Source organism: Macrobrachium rosenbergii, chromosome 5, assembly GCF_040412425.1.
Source record: "Macrobrachium rosenbergii isolate ZJJX-2024 chromosome 5, ASM4041242v1, whole genome shotgun sequence".
Classification (NCBI taxonomy): Eukaryota; Metazoa; Arthropoda; class Malacostraca; order Decapoda; family Palaemonidae; genus Macrobrachium; species Macrobrachium rosenbergii.
In genome coordinates, this window is record NC_089745.1 from 49,080,212 (window position 1) to 49,096,493 (window position 16,282).

At 36.7% G+C, this 16,282-nt stretch overlaps 1 protein-coding gene across 1 annotated transcript in view; it reads left to right on the forward strand.

The window, feature by feature from the left end:
- The first annotated feature begins 5,845 nt into the window (after window positions 1–5,845).
- LOC136838766 (transient receptor potential cation channel subfamily M member 8-like) overlaps window positions 5,846–16,282 on the forward strand; it is a 69,751-nt gene continuing 59,314 nt past the window's right edge. Inside the window, exon 1 of the mRNA XM_067104269.1 lies at window positions 5,846–6,263. The gene's annotated coding sequence lies outside the window, so the exon portion shown is untranslated. The remainder of the gene's footprint in view (window positions 6,264–16,282) is intronic.

Consider the following 16,282-nt stretch of genomic DNA (forward strand, 5'->3'; position numbering starts at 1 on the left):
TTGAGGCAGTTTACTCAAGGACAAACTAGTAAAAAAATCCCGAAGTCCATTTAGTTGAGATTTGTGGAACCTGATGTGAAGCTTTTTCTATTTTTGTGGAGATATGATGAACGACGCGAGTTTTTGTGTTTTTGTGTGCTTGTGAGCTCGCGCGTGTAAGGATATTGTGGTAAACGGCGATTTTAAGCCAAGGACTGACTCTCAAATGAGCCAATTTTACTTAAAAGTGTGTGTGCGTGCGTTACAATTGACACCCTTTTCATTTGCAATGCTAATTTGCGGTTTAGTTAATTTCATGCTACGGGGCTTATGTGTGGCTTGGGTTTACGCTTCCATATATATATGAAGTCCCAGAGTGTTTGTGAACAGAATTTAGGTTTATTTAATTTAATTTTGACTGTTTAAAATTATTCCTTGCCATGGATGATGACAGGGACCTTTTACATTGATGAACAAGTACCAAGGAACACTGACAAATCGAAAAAAAGAACGGAATGTTGTTGAATGTTGTATCTTGAAAGAGGTTTTAATGATATTCAAGGTAATTCGCTACCATTAGATTTTTTTATGAAGATATCCAAGTAGTCCGCATCACTGTAATCACAGTGTATAAATTATTCAAAACTGCGCATAGCACCTGGGATAGTGAACGGTTCCAAGGTCTAGAGCGGTTCGTGGAGAGCAAAAATTACTGGCAGCATGGTAGCATGAAGTAAGCAGTGTTTATAATGTGCTTGATTGCTTTCTTAAAACTCCGTTGTATAAAGTAATTAATGAGTTTTTTCAAATCCTGTCATAATATAACAGACCGGTTGGTTATAAATTTATAAGAATGGATCACGTGAGAGGTATATGAAAAACATAACTGGATGATCGATAATTTTTTCATTTGTTTAAGTCAACTTTGTGTTGCGTTTCATATTTACGCTAAAGTATTTGAGTGACAATGACAAACTGATTGCCAGTATGGAAAATTAGTATAATTTTCGCTCGCATTACCCCCCCCCCCCCTCCCCTCTCTCTCTCTCTCTCTCTCTCTCTCTCTCTCTCTCTCTCTCTTCAGTTCTAGTCCATTGGTGTGCATTTAGTACTTTCATGTCTTCTTGGAAAATCTTCTCTGGGATTGTCTTTTCCAGTGTGATGGACAATGGGTTACAGTAAGACCTGGGAAGCCACTGAAGTAAGATAGTTTAAGGCTAAAACAAGAGATCCCCCCTTCCCTTCCCCTCTTCCCCGCACTTTGCCAATGCGAATTTAATTACGCAACGACGCCTCTACAGAACATCAGCTTGATAAGGTTAGATGGTTTGTAGACAGTCCAACATTTAGCCCAAGAAAAAGCCCAAAACTTTGTAGTAGAGAAGTGCGTTTGCGAAAGTGGACTTTCGTTTGATGGTAAGTTATATACAGTAAAATGTAGACTTATCATGGGTGGCCATTCAGTTCAGGCTCTGCTTCGAACTGATCATAATTAACCTCATTAAATATAGATATCGTCATCCCCAGCCCCAGCCAGACGAGAACCCAACCCTCGAAGCTCGCACCAGCCACCCAAGGACAGCCCCTTTTTAATTTTCTGCAAAAGAAAACTATTGTGCCGGCTTTGTTTGTCCGTCCACACTTTTTTCTGTCCGCCCTCAGATTTTAAAAAGTACTGAGGCTGAGGGCTTCAAATTGGTATGTTGATCATCCATCCTCCAATCATCAAACATACTAAGTTGCAGCCCTCTAGCCTTAGTAGTTTATACTTTATTTAAGGTTAAAGTTAGCCATAATCGTGCTTCTGGCAACGATATGGTATAGGCCACCCCCGGGCTGTGGTTAAAGTTTCATGGGCCGCGGCTCATAAAGCATTATACAGAGACCACCGAAAGATAGATCTATTTTCGGTGACCTTGATTATACGCTGTACAGAAAATTCGATTGCGCTGAAGAAACTTCGGCGCATTTTTTACTTGTTTATTTTATACTTCCACTTCCATCCCCCCTCCCCACAACCCTACCCACATACAAAAGGTCCCTGCCAAGTAGGTTAGCTGGTCAGGGCATCTCCATAAAAATCGAACCTCCTTGAACTGCACTTCCCCAATCCCAGTCTCCCCGTGCCCCCTCCAAATCCCACCCCCCAACCTTCCTCACCACTTACCATATTGTCAGAAAAAGATATATGTATAATATTTTGACATTGGAATCTGATATAGGGCATTGAGCTTTGTTCGTTCCCGAGAATAAATAGTCTCGTGCTAATCATTATGTTTGAATTAGATTGGAAAAGGACATCTAATTTTGTTTTGAGGATTTTACTGATAGGCTTATTTTACATAACTTTTTCCTTCTTCTTCTTCTGTCTTCTTGCATTCGTGCTTCCTCGGTGGTTTTAGTTTCTGTAAAAGAAAACTATTGTGCTGGCTTTGTCTGTCCGTCCGCATTTTATTCTATCCGCACTGTTTTCTGTCCGCACTTTTTCTGTCTGCCCTCAGATCTTAAAAACTACTGAGGCTAGAGGGCTGCAAACTAGTTTGTTGATCATCCACCCTTCAATCATCCAACATGCCAAATTGCAGCCTCTAGCCTCAGTAGTTTTTATTTTATTCAAGGTTAAAATTAGCCATAATCGTGCGTCTGGCAACTATATGGGATAGGCCACCACCGGGCCGTGGTTAAAGTTTCATGAGCCGCGGTCCATACAGCATTATACCGACACCACCGAAAGATAGAGCTGTTTTCGGTGGCCTTGATTATACGCTATACAGAAAACTCGTTTGCGCCGAAGAAACTTCTGCGCATTTTTTACTTTTCTTATTTTTCCTTTTTCTGCTTTTTCCCTCCCCAATTTCTTCCTTCCATCATTCTCTTGTTGATTTGACTTCCCTCTTCCTTTTCTGTTTTTTTTTTACCTTTCCTTGCTCGTGTTTTTTTACCTTTATCTTTCTTTTTTTTTAGTTTTCCTTCGTATTTTTCCTAGCCACTCCCTTTCCTCTTCATTTCATCCATTTTCATTCTGTTTTGTCCCCTCTGTGCTTCTTTTTCCCTTCCTCACATTGTTTCCTGCTCGTTTCTTTTCTTTGTTTTTGTCTTCCCTCTCCATTTTTTGTATTTCCTTCTTTCCTTTCTTGTTTTTTCTTTCTTCCTTCTTCGCTATTTTTCTTTTTTCCTGTTGTCCTCCTCTTCATCCTTCCCTTGTTTTTCCTTTTCATTCCCTTTCTAGCGTTTTTCCATCCCACTTCCTTCCTCGGTATTCACCTTCCATATGCCTTTTTTTCCTTCCCTTTTCACTCTGCAATTTTTCCCCTCTGCCCCTTCATTCTTTTTTCCTTCCTTTCCTTTCTAGTTTTTCCTCCCCTTTGCCCTTTTCTCTTTTTCCCCTCTCTTTTCTAGTTTTAGTTTTCTGTAAAAGAAAACTATTGTGCCGGCCTTGTCTGTCCGTCCGCACTTTTTCTGTCTGCACTTTTACTGTCCACACTTTTTTCTGTCCTCACTTTTCCTGTCCGCACTTTTTCTGTCCGCCCTCAGATCTTAAAAACTAATGAGGCTAGAGCTAGAGGGCTGCAAATTGGTATGTTGATCATCCACCCTCCATTCATCAAACATACCAAATTGCAGCCCTCTAGCCTCAGTAGTTTTTTTTATTTTATTTAAGGTTAAAGTTATCCATAATCGTGCTTCTAGCAACGACATACAGTAGGATAGGCCACCACCAGGCAGTGGTAAAAGTTTCATGGGCCGCAGCTCTTGCAGCATTATACCGAGACCACCAAAAGATAGATCTAATTTTGGTGGTCTTGATTATACCCTGTAGCAAGACCAAAAGGAAGAGGTCTGCTCACTTCCCCCCAAATCCCCCATGTAGGCAGAGCTTTGTCTCCCTCCTTATTGCGTCAGCAGGTGAATTGCCATAGTGAGCAGGTACCTCTGAGATACGTCATCGCCTACGTAGTTTCCTCAGGTGGGAGGCGACTCCACTCAATTGGGGAGACCGTGTTTCTCTTGGCCTTGCATTGTTTTCCATAAGACTGTAGTTGACAATAACCAGGTTTGTCATCCCACTGGCTTTTGTATTTAAAAGGAATACTCAAATGTATGTAGAGGTCGCTAAATCAACCAAATTCTATGGAAGTACAACGGATGGTGAATGAAAGTAAAAAAAAAAAATTCCAGAATCCGTTGAGTGAGATGAATATTTTGCAATACATCTGTGGAGCAAGAAAGGTTGAAAGGATGAGGAATGTAAAGATACATGATGATGAAGTTGTGTCAAGTATGTCTGAATAAGAGAAAGATTCTGAAGAATACTACTGTTGTTCACCTGTAGCCTACATGAATAAAGCCTAAGGAAGTGAACCAGATGACAGAAGAATTGACAGGGAAGAATTGTGTTTTTGGACAAGAAAGAGGGTGCATGTATCAAATCATTGTTATGAATTAGATTGGAAAGAAGTTAAAGGTTAATAAGCAAAAGTTGTGCATTCATGGCGCATGAAACACACGAGTGACAGAATCAGTAGAGAGGTAATGTGGATTTCTAGGCTGTATGACATAGAAGATGAATTGTAGTGAGTAATTAAAAGTTTATTATGATGGAAGCAAAGTATGTTAGAATATGTATATGAGTGACTGGTTTGGTGTTAAAGTGTTAAAGGATGTTTTATTTGTTCTTGGCTGTTCGATATCTTTTTGGTTAGAACAATGTAGGAAGTTAGAGCAAGTAGATGCAAGGTTGTTAGATAAGAAATTGAGTTGTGGATGGAGTGAGCAATGGCTGGTGTTTGTAGTGATATAGTACATATTGGGAGTAGTGAAAAGTGACAGCAGAAACTAATGAAAGATTCAAGAGTGACAATGTTTGAAAGAAGAGAAAATTAAGAGTATGTGTAATTAAGGGTATGGTTATAAGGATAGATGGAGGACAGGAACGTGGAATAATGAACTGCTGTATGGGTGGCGGAAGTGTGGATGTGGTTGGTTCTTTTGGGAAGAAATATAATGGATGATGGCAGGAAGAAGGGAAAGGTGAGTCGCGGAATAGGTGAAGCAAGGAAGGCATTAGGGTGAGTACAAATGATTTGGTGGAGACTTGGGATATCTGTGGAGGCCAAGGTTGGAATGTGCAAAGGGATTGTTAGGTCACCTCTTTGGAAATGGAATATGGATGTTCATTGCAAAGAAAAAAAGAATGGTTGAGGCTGTTTAAGTGAATTGTTTGTAACTGGTGTATGTATACAGTGTAAGAAAAATTGAGAAAGTGAGAAATTTGGAGATACATAGAAGTTTTAAAAAGGTTGGCACAGGTGAAAGGATAAATCAGTGTATTTTGAGATAGTCTGGTTAAGTGAAAAGGGCCGAGAACATTAATTTGGTGGAAAGAGATTATGATTTGGAAGTGTTAGGAGGAAGGAGGAGAGAAACACATGGAACCAATTGGATTGCGCACGTGTGCAAATACAGAGGTGAATGATGCCGTTTGTGTGTGTGTGTGTGTGTGTGTGTTAGGATGAAGTGTATTACTAGTTACTAGTGAACCATCTGTGTAAGTGTATGAAGCAGCCGATACTGTGACAGTTTTCTGTACTACATTCATCCACAATTCAGCCATATGTATATATATGTGTATATATATATATATATATATATATATATATATATATATATATATATATATATATATATATATAATCAAACACACTCTTGCTCCCTTCTCACGTGTGTGTGTGTGTGACTTTGATATAAAAATTCGCTTTATACATTGGCGCTCTCGTACAGTAACGAAAACACATATTTGTGTTGGCAAGGTCAGTTAGAGCTATAAAATAACACCGTGACCAATGGCCGCGCTTGAATTACAAGCAGTATTACCAACGTGATACAGGTGGCAGGACTGTTGCCAATAGCAACATGTAAACACATGAAACGTAACTTTAGTTAAATTTTTAATATTTCCAGAGTCCTCTTTTTTCGTTTCCTTTTATCATTATGAGATCAGATGTAAATTGATTATCGAATAGTTGCATGTTGATGGGTGCACATAAAGAAAAAGCAGGTTCATTCCAGTTTACCATTATCGTTATTGACCCGATGTTGTCGAGCTGCAGGTGGTCAGCGAGTGACTTTACAAGGTGGTTCAGACTCAGTGATCATTGGGAGAGCCGCAGGTGATCTGTATCGGCATGTATTTCGGGGTTCCTCTTTTCACGTGGACTCGTTATTTTCCTCCAGACCCGTGAAGCCTTAGCAGGTGCTATCTTACCAACGTGTGTTATAACAAGGTAAGGTGATTTTACAGTACATACATGGTATTCTGTAGGCCTTAGAACAATATGTTATCCTGAATATCAGTTTGGAAAACGATTTGCATGAAACAGTAGGGTCAAATTTGTTAACAGTTCAGAACTTGAAAGGGAAAACTCCGTAGTTCTTAAAGCTACAGATTCGAGGGAAAATATTATTTCTGAGGTTTGCACGTTGATTTGAAGTTGATATGCAGATCGGCAAAAAAATTGGTTACCAACAGTTCGTATTTTCCGTCAGATGAAAGTTGGAAGTTGCAATAACTAATCATGGAAGAAATATAAAACCTACAACGTATGAGAATAATAATAATAATAATAATAATAATAATAATAATAATAATAATAATAATAATAATAATAAAACGATCGTAATAGCAAACGTTGATGAGGGAGAAAATATGACAGGGTTTTAAAGACTGTCAAAGACCAGTTTAATCTAGACTGACAGGCTGATAGGGTAAATAGTAAATAGGCTTTAGATGCATTCTTTGAGTATTAAATTAAAGCGAAGAAATACCGGAAAATATTGTAAACAATGTGATTGGTAACTAATATAGCAGAATAGGTTAAGCATAGACCTCCCATGAATTTTATCAAAACTATACTTAGGGGAAAGGGTTCCGGCACGAGACTATGGGATATTAATAAAAAAAAAAAAAACGGCACAATTAACTGATTAAATAGAGAAGCCCTCGTGATAGACTGAATGAGGGCTTCACAAAATAAGTGATAATAAAAGGAAAGGTGTAGGATAAGCTTACGTTTACAATACGAACTGTAGCCAAATTGCAAAAGTAACTGTCTTTCATATTTTGTCCAAAAGCTGCTACTGTTGACATGATTGGTTGGATTTACTTGCATATGATCGTTATCCATGCTGACATAATGCTAGGTAAATTATAACAGCATGATTTTACTTTGCTACAGATGGAAAATTTAGGCATAGCTTGGGCATTAAGACTCAGTCACTTTTGGTAACCCTTTCACACACAGCTCTATTTGCATTAGGGCAAGGGCCCATGCTGGCTTATGCCAGGTTAGACTAAACTAGCCCAAGGCATTGAAAACTAAGCCTAGGCATGATAGTTTACAGAAGTGTTATTTATCATTTTCATTCATGTCAATCAGTCACTCAACACTAGGAAAAGGATCCACACCATGTTTGAAATTTAGGACAATATTATTTGGATATGGTTAGGCTTATGTATAGTGTATCCTAACCCAACCGTAAACTAACCTAACCAAACCTACGCACAAGTTGAATAGTTGTGCTCGAATACAGAAAGACTTTTAATTTACTGAAACAGCCTGTCTGCTAAACTGATTGGCAGGTTAGGTCAGTCTGATGGCATTAGGAAAACAATAAACACTAAAGTAGGAGTTATTACAGTACATATGTATTACCTTTGTCTTGGTCGCGTGTGCGGTATTGTAGATTAATGGTTACCAATACTTTACTGTAATTTTTCATATGATAAGGCTGATAGAAAGGGGAAATTAGTACCATATTTATCAAAGGCTTAAAGGGATAAAGAACCAAAACTGGGAATTAGTTGTAATGTCATGAGGAATAGTCACTTTTCCTGAAAGGATGATTGGCGAAGACTTCCTTTTGTTTAATAGAGCAGTATTGTTCAGTAATTTACAGTATTTATTATCATTAGTTAATAAAAGTTATTACTGTCCTGCAGCTTTAATTAAAAGTGTGTAGGCTACAGTGTCAAAGTGAAAGAGGCTGACCTGTACAGGTATAGCAAATGAATATGAAAAGGTATCATTGTCCATAATTAACCTTTTAGGAGATATGAGAAAGGCAGCATGTGTAATTTAATTCATGAGAAAGGCAGCATGTGTAATTTAATTCATTTTGGTAGTACACTGTATGAAAACTTATTTAGGACATTTTTATTCTTAATAAAATAGCCACATTCACGTTTGAATTTAATATTAAATATGATTGTGGTTGTGACTATTGTGAAGTTGTTCTTTTGGAGTACCTGTTTGTTAATGAATTATATATATATAATATATATGTGTGTGTGTATTTTTGATTATATATATATATATATATATATATATATATATATATATATATATATATATATATATATATATATATATATATATATATATATATATATATATATATATATATATATATAATATATATATATATATATATATATATATATATATATATATATATATATATATATATATATATAATATATATATATATATATATATATATATATATATATATATATATATATATATAATATATATATATATATATATATATATATATATATATATATATATATATATATATATATATATATATATATATATATATATATATATATATATATATATATATATATATATATATATATATATATATATATATATATATATATATATATATATATATATATATATATATATATATATAACTGATGAAATATACTTTAGCGTAATTTTGTGAGAATTTGTTGCTTGTTCATGGTACCAAAGTCTAAAGGGTCATGTATTGATACTGGAGAAGATTAATATATTGTCATCAGTCTTGACCTGCCGAGGATCTGTTTTGGATTTATGAGAACAGATAGCTTACTGTTCTCATTAGAACCAACAGTATACAGTAAATACACGCGTACTTAGAACTCTTTAACAGTTCATTTGTTCAAGCTTTGAGCTGTTTGAGAATGTCTTGGTAGTACAAATTGTTATCGCCCTTAGGTTTATTGGATTTTTTTTCAATAGGAAGGTAGTTTTTCATAGCCTATTGCTTATATTCAGGTATTGTACATATTCATATTCTTTAAGGAAAACCATATACTGGATTATCTTGCCAAACTGATAGAAATGAAGAGGATAAAAGTTAGTGAAATGCTCTTGAGAAAAATGATTGAATCAGGATTTTTTTTTTTTTTTTTTTTTTTTTTTTTTTTTTTTTACAAAATGCAGTAGCACCAGAATCGTGATCCACATAGCTGTACTGTTTGGGGCTTCGTTAAAATTCATAAAATTCTATAGGAACAAGGGGGATCATATTTTACCCAAAGCCTGCCCGGCTGTTTTTCATGAATTCTCTTCATACCTCTGTAGGCATTTAGGTTTCTTTTCAATAATGCTGGTGTTGCAGACGGAGTATTTATTCATTTTTTTTTATGTGAGTGGGAAGAATCTATACCATTTGTTTTGTGTCAGAAAATTTTTATAAGTAGCTGCATAACTCGAGAAGGAACCAAAGTCTTACCGCTGTTGGCCTCAGAAATGTCATCCTTTATAAGGATGCCCTTGAAGATGTAGCTTCGGTAAGTTTGGGATAATTTGATTTCAGCGTCATTCAAGTTTTATGAGATCTGTAACTGGCCATTCAGGATAACCTTTTTGCTTAGGGATTTGTACACTCATTGTTACCTACAGAACTGGTTGAAATCCAAGTTGGTTGATGCACTGCCCATGACACTAAACCCCGTGTTAAGTACTACGTTATAGGCTTCGTACAAGCACGTTTTCATTCTTTAACATAGGGTTTTAAAAGTCTCTAGTGCATCCTTCAGACATTAAAAAAAGAATGTTCCTTAGCGCATCATCAAATCGTAAATATGCATTGGAAATTAAGAGCAAAGAACAGAGAGGTTTGTTATTAAAAGTTCAGGGCTATAGGCTACTGCAATAGGCTTTACTGCAATACTATTTTTATCACTCAGTAAACTTACAGATGCTAATGAGACTTGTTTTGATAAGCATATTATTGCTTTTTAACATTACTTTAGAAAAGTTATATTTAAGATATCATTTTTTTCCCCAACCAAATGTATTTTACTTTTAAGTCTTGTGTTCCTTATTTACACACGCAAAAATTGCCAGCGGTTTTAGTGACCAAACCATACTGGCTCAAGACAAAGCACTTCCCGCAGCAAAGATGACTAGAGAGAGCGCTTGTTTGGATCTCGTGTTCTTTACTCTGAACTGGAGAGCGTACGTTAGTAATAAGCATCTTTATTTTTCCACCCTTTTCATCACCTTCGTCAGATACTTGCTGGTATTCTTTCATTTTGCTCATATGATTTGGCTTAGGTGCTCGTGCTTTATACCTAGCTCGAAGATTTTGTGGTAAAAATCATGCGCAATTGTAAGAATTAATTTCCATGAATCGAGAAAGTCATGAAAATGATTAAGTGAAAGCACCAAGTTATTGCCCCTCGATTTTGAGATTGAAATTATGCCATTTGTGAGAGGACAGTCTTCCAAAAGCATTTGGTATTTTCTTTGTTGGCAGGATTTTCTTATAAAACAATATAAAATGGTATCAGTGGAGGAATAAGAAGTCAAGTAAGACAAAATTTCATCATTCACACAGATATCGGAAGTACTGAATGTTATTCTTTCCTCGCGTGACCTCTGTATTGCTGGTGTCTTGAATCATTCGGCATCGGGGGCATTTTCATGTTATCCAGTTCCTTTAGGGGCAGAGGCAGGAAGATGCCGTGCGTGACCAATTTCGTAAATAGGGAGTACAAGAATTTCATGTTATTTACCATTGATAATGAGTGTACCTTTACTCGGATGTTTGCTGGTATGTCGAAGGTAAATAGGATTGTTAGGTTTAACTGGCAGCAAATATCACCATGTGACAAACAAATGAATTATAACAGAAATTAATTGTAAGCTTTTTATATAAAGGGTAGGGACCATTTCTCATTCAACATGGAGCTTCATTGTTTGGGAGAATCCCTCCCCCCAAAATTATCTTGAATCCTTGAAAACACTGTTTTCCCTTGTGTACTGTTTATGCTATAAAACACTGTTTTCCCTTGTGTACTGTTTATGCTATAAAGGTCAACCTGTTTAAATACCACTCTTCTGCAAGGAAGCTTTCTCAGTCTTACGTTCAGTCTCCCGAATCATTTAATCTACATCTGTGAAAGAGAAATATTTGTTATTATCCAAAAAGGGAAGTCTAGTAACACCCTTTCTCTAGCAGTAGTAGCTAAACTGGATTTAGGTGTCTGTCCCATCTCAGTATCTTCACCCTAAAAATTATTAAAATTGCATTTGTAAAATTGTGGTTTCAAAGATAATTGTCATGCTCTCACAATGGATTGTTATACTAAATAGCCTTCTGAATCGTGAGGTATAGACTATAAACTACTAATGATGACGTTGCGTAAGATTGTCAAAACAATAGGATGAGAGGTTGTGAGAAGGTAATAGAGAATTAGGGCAGAGTTTAAGAACTAGAGAATCTTCAGATAAAAATGTGGAATTAATCATCCTTGCGATTGCTGTTAAAAGATGAAAACCACGGAACTGATGTGGTGATACAGGTGTGAACACCTAAATAATGCCAACAGTGGTTGTGAAGCTGACCTGAAACTGGTTTTCTCCAGACCAGTGATCCACGGGGACACCATTGACGAGGGTAGTTGTCAGTAGAAAGTATTCCGTATTTTGTGGTTTTTATTTGTTGGTAAAATGCAGTTTCGTAGGAGGCTTGAATAGTTTGGGAAACTGGACACTTGACATACCAGTAAGGGAACATCTGCAGTATACCAGAGATGAACAACTGTCCAGAAGCTGTCCTTTCTAGATTACTTGAGTTGGCCGCTCGTTGTTGCAGTGTTGATTGTCAGATATAAAGCTATCACAAGGTTGCACTAATTACCATAATATGTGCATGGAATTGACTATCATTTACTGTCTTGATAATCACTGAAGTGTTTCACTAACGCTTCACTAAGCAGATATTATAATTTGTGATAGAAGCATTGAGAGGTGCTGGTGGGGAGACAAAAATTACCACAAGTAAACACATCATAGAGGTTGACATATGATCATCATAGCTAGTAGTGGGTAAAGAATAACTTGTATTTTTTTTATAAGAGGATCGTTTAACGCTATTTAAGGACAGTAGTTAACTCAGATGCTTTAAACTGGCAATGAAGAGATAGATGAAAATTTTGTTTAACAGTCTGTCTTTTAATTATGATAACATGGTTTTACTCTATCCTCGTGGTTACTGAAACTTTTTATTGTCCCTTCAATCCTTCCTCTTGACGCTCTTTGTTTCAATTCCATCCAGGTGCGTACTTCTTGTAGGTACTGTTTCAACCATGTTCTCTTGAGTTCCTCGTTGGGAGAGTGGGTTCCGTTCTCAGCTTGCACTCTGACGGCCGCGAGTTCGAATCTCCGACCGGCCAGTGAAGAATTAGAGGAATTTATTTCTGGTGATAGAAATTAATTTCTCGCTATAATGTGGTTCGGATTCCACAATAAGCTGTAGGTCCCGTTGCTAGGTAACCAATTGGTTCTTAGCCACGTAAAATAAGTCTAATCCTTCGGGCCAGCCCTAGGAGAGCTGTTAATCAGCTCAGTGGTCTGGTTAAACTAACGTATACTTAACTTCTCTTGAGTTGAAGGATTTGGTAGTTCCTCCTCCTCCTCTTCCTGAGGTGGTTATGTAAGACCTGTCACGCCACCACATCAGATATATTTTAAAGACCATCAGGCCCGAAGTATCTTGGATTTTTGTAACTGCTACTTTCCTTCACAACGTAGTATTGAACATCAGCCCATATTTCAGTTTTTCATTCCGATTATCTTAGCTTGTCCCACTTAACCTCTTCTTTACCGAGAAGCTTAAAAGAGTGGTTACACTTTCAGTATAATCATAATATTGAGAACACTGCGACAACCGTAGTTGTCAAATTCGACGGGATGTCAAATATTCGACGAACCCTGCATGGTCAGTTGACTTTCTTTCGGAAAACTGTAATAATAATAATAATAATAATAATAATAATAATAATAATAATAATAATAATAATAATAATAATAGTATAACAGCGCGCTTGCAAGAGACCGTAAAGTTTCTTCTCGTCTTTCGGTATTAGTGCTGAATTAACCTTTCCCTGTAATGTTTGACGTTTTATTTGCAAAAATTAGGATTTAATATGCTTTTAAAGGATGATAAAATCCGCTTATCAAGTGAGGAGGGAAGGGGAAAGTGGCCCCTGAGAGATTATGGGAGACGAATCATATTATCCTCCACCAAATGTTTTCATAACAGGTCATTTGGCCAACGGTGCTTGGGGCAACTACCAGTTATTATCTTTGATGATTAGTAAGTGCAGTGTGGAAATAATTTACTGTTAGGTGGTAAATATAATCTAGTTACATTTATCTAGTTAGCTCGTAGCGGAGTAGTGCCGTCAGTACATCTCATGCGGTGCACTGTAGGCATTACTTAAGGTTTCTTGCAGCGTCCCTTCGGCCCCTAACTGCAACCCCATTGTCTTTCTCCGTCTCACTTTCCACCCTCTCCTAACAATTGATTCCTAGAGTAACTGCGAGGTTTTCCTCCTGTTACAACTTTCAACCCTTTTTATTGTCGATTAACGTTTCGGCGCTGAATGACCTCATAGGTCCCAGCGCTTGGTCTTTGGCCTAAATTGTACATTCTGTTCTTTTCTATAATCTAGTTAATTTCTTGTATATTTATAGCGAATATTATTACACATTTACACGAAAATTAATCGGAAGCACTGAAGCACAATGAAACAGCGTTCCTCTTTTCATCACATTAAGTAAAGAGTTTTAGACATTTAAAATAAAATCTTGGGAGATTTCAACATTTTCGGAACTGTGAAAAAAAATATGATAGACTCTCCGTGAGGAGGTATGACCACCCGTAATGAAAAAGGGTTTACGGGTCCCCAGTGAGAGTCATTATTGAATGCCCATCCTTGGCCTGAGAGCGGCTATGACATTATTAAATGCCCGTCCATGACTTGGGAGAGTCTATCGATTGATTGATTGATTAATTGAGGGTTATCTGGCGTGACAAGAGTCTATCGATGTGGGAACGTATATGCCACGTTTCTTTTTGTAAGGTTTGAAGAATGGTATAAGACAATAACGATTAGAAACTCAATATTAATCACCACTGTAGGCATCACTTAAGGGTCTTTGCAGCGTCCCTTCGGCCCCTAGCTGCAGCCTCTTTTATTCCTTTTACTGTACCTCCGTTCATATTCGCTTTCTTCCGTTTTACTTTCCACCCTTTCTAAAAATTGTTTCATAGTGCAACTGCGAGGTTTTCCTCCTGTTACACCTTTCAAACGCTCTTACTGTCAGTTTCCCTTCCGGCGCTGAATGACCTCAGAGGTCCCAGCGCTTGGCCTTTGGCCGAAATTCTATATTCTATTCTATTCAGTATTAATCAGAAGTTAGTTATTTCAGGACTCATTTTATTAGTAAGTATTGGAAAGTTGGTTGCTTCGAGAGTCGTTTTATTTATACCTATTAGAAACGAATATTATTCATCAAATAGCTTCCCTTTTCTCTTTGCAGTTTCCATGAGAATGGTAAGTTTGGCTCCGCTCGTAAATGGCGCTATCCGTAGGGGGTTTTTGCCGTCAGTTCACTTCATGTGGTCTACTGTAGGCATTACTGAGGGTGTTCGCTGTCTCTTCGGTCCATAACTGAAAAAACTTTTTGCTTTTATACTTCCATTCCATCTTTCTTTCTTCATTCTTGCTGTCCAACCTTTCTAACTATTACTTATTAGTGCAGCTGTGCATTGGGCTTTCTTCCAATTCCACCATTAGAAAAAAAGAAGTATATCTTAGTTTAACCAGACCACTGAGCTGATTAACAGCTCTCCTTGAGAGGGCTGGCCCGAAGGATTAGATTTATTTTACGTGCCTAAGAACCAACTGGTTACCTAGCAACGGGACTTACAGCTTATTGTGGAATCCGAACCACATTATGACGAGAAATGAATTTCTATCACCAGAAATAAATTCCCCTAATTCTTCATTGGCCGCTCGGAGAGTCGAACTCTGGGAGCCTTGTGCATCGTGTCCTTTATATTCTGGAACTTTTCGTCTTGCTGTTAACTATTCCAGCTCCATATTTTCACTGTCTTTAGCGCTGAGCGGCCGGAAGTGCCCCGGTGCTTGCCTTAACAGATTGAATTTTATAAAATCATTCAATCAAGCTTCAACCCACACGTTTGAATAGCCTCGAGAGTAGTTGTTGATTTTGGCGGAGCCCTATCGACCAGGAAAAGAGGGCCGAGAGGGCCTGGATCGTCCAGCGTAAGAACATGTCTTTCAGACGACCATTTTTCCTTAATCTGAATAATGATGTTAAAAACCATGATATTTATCAGCACCACAAATCGCAAGCTGCGTCATATAAGAGTAAAAAAGAAAATTTGACGTCCAGCTTTCGTTTTCATGAAAGACTTTCACAAGCCCTTCCCTCAACATCTTCAAAATCCCAGGCAGGATATCGGTTTTATTGCGTAGTTTTGATTGGTTTTATGTTCATATACATATATATTTTATATATATAATACATATATTTATATTTTATATATATATAGAGTATAAAATATACATATAATTGTATATATAATATATATATATATGTATATATATATATATGTGTATATATGTACAGTATATATATATACATATATATATACGTATGTGTACGTATATAATATATACACACACACGACGTCAGTAACCTAGATGTGACGCCAGTTTTGTAGACATATATATATGTATGTATATATATATATATATATATATATATATATATATATATATATATATATATATATATATATATATATATATATATATATATATCATACACATAAACTTTTACTGAATTCCGACCATTGCTTGTTACTGAGGCACGATGCTACCCAAGCACATTCCAGACAGGCTAGTGCTTGGTATTGATTGTTAATCAAAGTGCTTGCATCTACCTTACCGTAGAGCTACTTGAAAAATAGCGGTGCACTCCTTCACATTGCAGTATTTTTCTTATTTGTTTTAACAAGTACTTGGAAACATCTTTTGCAGCAATCGGAAAAGGATGCTGTGTGCGTGGCCGGAATGTTTCATGTCAGTTGGTTATGATGAAATAATATTGTGTACATTTCACATTAGTTTTCGAAGCTGATT